The 2912-nt window shown below is 37.7% G+C and overlaps 1 long non-coding RNA gene across 2 annotated transcripts; it reads left to right on the top strand.

Moving 5' to 3' along the window:
- Nucleotides 1-452: 452 nt before the first annotated feature.
- Nucleotides 453-1999, top strand: LOC146672168 (uncharacterized). 2 transcript variants are annotated; one of them, XR_014911620.1, is made up of 6 exons: nucleotides 453-737; nucleotides 886-918; nucleotides 1015-1104; nucleotides 1514-1585; nucleotides 1694-1782; nucleotides 1895-1999. It is a non-coding gene; the product is annotated as an uncharacterized LOC146672168 (long non-coding RNA). The 2 variants fall into 2 exon arrangements; XR_014911619.1 differs by having other exon boundaries at nucleotides 1694-1989.
- Nucleotides 2000-2912: the final 913 nt, after the last annotated feature.

The following is a 2912-nucleotide window of genomic DNA, read 5'->3' as shown; positions in this document are numbered from 1 at the left end:
ACTGGTCCATAGCTGTGAAACTTGACATGAGTTCTTGATTCTATGGAGATTAACAGTAATCCAGAAATTTACAAATTTGTCCTGGGACATCGTGTAGATGTTGTCCCTGGGACATCGTGTAAATGTTGTCCCTGGAACATCGTGTAAATGTTGTCCCTGGGACACTGTGTAAATGTTGTCCCTGGGACACCGTGTAGATGTTGTCCCTGGGACATCGTGTGATAGCTTGTTAATAATGGAATGAAAATTATTGATTGTTATTAACTTGTGAAAAATAAGTGTGACAAATCCACATGTTATGTTCTTACACCCTTACAGAAACTGTGACTCCTTCACAATGTCAGGTAAATGTCAACTCATGTTGAATAATCAACCAATCAAGCCTTTTATTATCACATGCAATGTTACACGTACAACTGCAATGGAAATTTCACTCCCTTCTGACCATACATATATTGCTTAAACATCACATTGGGAAGACAGGTCGGAAACAGTTAGGAAGGTCAGAAAACAATTTAATTAATAGATGAGGGGAGAGGAGGAGAAAAAAGAACTACAACCAGACAAAGCTCCTAGAAGACTGAAATGGATGATGGTTGCAGCATGCAAAAAGAAAATGATATCTGTTGACTACAGCATATGCTTTCTCACAGATTACCTTGTGGGAGTAGCTGGAGTAGCTCTATTCTATTTCAAGTTTGAAATCCCTGTTTGACCAGACAAACATTTCAGATGAGGTACCTCTTGACATAAAAATCCTTTTATGTTGTCATAAAACTAATGTTAAATTCTGCTTTAAATACACTTTATTGTACAATTTACTTAATGAATCGTGTTCCTTAGTTCTGTTTTTATTTATATGTATTTATTTATTTGTTTTATAAGGTAATAGATGGCCTAATCTATTTGCAGTGTGAGGTATGTTGAAAAGCTGGTTTGATCATAATGACATAGCATGTTTACGTTTTTTGTAATGTATTTGAAAACATAGGTGTATTTATGTTATTTTTATAGAATTTCCCTCACATTTATCCAATACCAAGCCAAATCACTGGAAAATTTTTGGATGGGTCCACAAGAGCACAAAGTGCATACTTTTTGAAGGTATGACTTGGACTGTGGTAACTATGTTCTTATCACAAAGGGTTTATAAGTTGCCACTATAAACAAACAGCATTTTCCAAAATTGAAGCCTTGTCAGAAGAACCTGAAAAATACCTTTCTGAAACCTTTTCTGTGTAAAGACTTGCTCAAAAGCAATGCACACAGATTAAAACATTTCTTTCTTGGCCAACTGATAAAGAACACCAAAAATTGAGTGGTACGTGTTGAGTCTGTGGTCTTGATTTGTTTCGTACACACTATAGAACTTAATTAATGTAAACAAAAAATGACACTTTCTATGTTTGTGTATCTGCAGAATTAATTACAAGTCTCACCTGACAAGCTTTCGCAGTTTTGCAGTGTCATTCTTGACAGAAAAACATACTTGTCACATTCTTTTTATTTCCAGAAAAACATCTTTCAGATGTATGAGAAATTGATTGGAGCCTGTCTGGAAAACGGCAGCCACTGGACCTTGTTTGTAAGTTGCACAGATTTTGCACTCTCTCTAGTGCATGATACTTTTCAGTGTCCCTCATTAGGAAAGCTCAAGGCACAAGCCTACCATATCCATCTTTTTACAAAACAGTTTTGTGACATACCCAAGAGGACCATAGTCTATATGAATTCATTTGGAGAGTCGGAGGTCAGAAAAAGTGCGGTGTTGAAAAACTGGAGGTAATTAATTAACATATTTAACATAACATATTTAATTTAATTGAAATCATTACCGAACGTGGTTATTGATTTCTCTATATGCTTTTTATTTGTAATAACTGCGATCTCTCAGCTCATTTGCTTCAGCAAGAGGCTGCACTGGAGAGTGGACTTTGTCACATGTGAGCCACCCACATCAACAGGATGGGAACTCATGTGGAGTGCATGTCATAATGGTACTGAAAACTATAGCTTTAATCTATATAAGTAATGTTTACATTTTTGCCTATTCAGTTTTTAAAGCCTTAGAGGCAGGATGGTAAAATCTAAATTTTTTTTGTAGATTGAACGATTTCAGCAGTAATGCTGAAAAAAAAATCATTTCTTTGTTAACCTAATTTCTTTTGTTCTTTTTTTTTCTTCTTCGTCAATTATTAGTTTTCCCAATCTCTCATTGACGGTAAAACACAAGTGGAGGAGTACAACACTGAAATCCCAAAGCTCAGGGGCCTGTTCTTCGTACGTCGCTTACTACATCCAAGATCAAATGACACATCCAAGACCAAACCATCGCGCTAACCGTGAGCTCGCTAATCCGGTTCCCCGAACACACCTGCTGTTGACGATTAGTACAGCTGGACGCAGGAATGTGACATCACTGGGTGTCGTAAAAGGGGCTACGCATCGATAGTAGAAACATTGATCGGCAACCCGCTGATTGGTCGGCGAAAATGTCGAAGGGGCGTGCTTGGTATTTTCCGGCAGCAGAGCAAGAACTCATGAGTGAGGGATTTCAGGAGTTTCAGAGTTTAATTAAAACGCAAGAGAACACTGCAAAGGCTGCAAAAGCAAGGAGAGAGGGCTGGCAGAAAGTTGCTGACAAATCAAACTCGTAGGTAATTTAATAATAATAAAAATAATGGATTGGATTTATATAGCGCTTTCCAAGGCACCCAAAGCGCTTTACGATACCACTATTCATTCACTCCCACATTCACACACTGGTGGAGGCAAGCTACGGTTGTAGCCAGGCTGCCATATCGCGCCATCGGCCCCTCTGGCCAACACCAGTAGGCGGTAGGGTAGATCTATCATATGACACTATATTGTCCAATATCATATGGCATTATATTATATTATAATATGTTATA

The sequence above is a fragment of the Rhamphochromis longiceps genome, linkage group LG4, assembly GCF_057381845.1.
Source record: "Rhamphochromis longiceps isolate RC_006_pf linkage group LG4, R_longiceps_female_GT1.1, whole genome shotgun sequence".
In the NCBI taxonomy this organism is placed as follows: Eukaryota; Metazoa; Chordata; class Actinopteri; order Cichliformes; family Cichlidae; genus Rhamphochromis; species Rhamphochromis longiceps.
The sequence above is the reverse complement of the archived record's forward strand: the minus strand, read 5'-3'. Positions and strand labels throughout refer to the sequence as shown.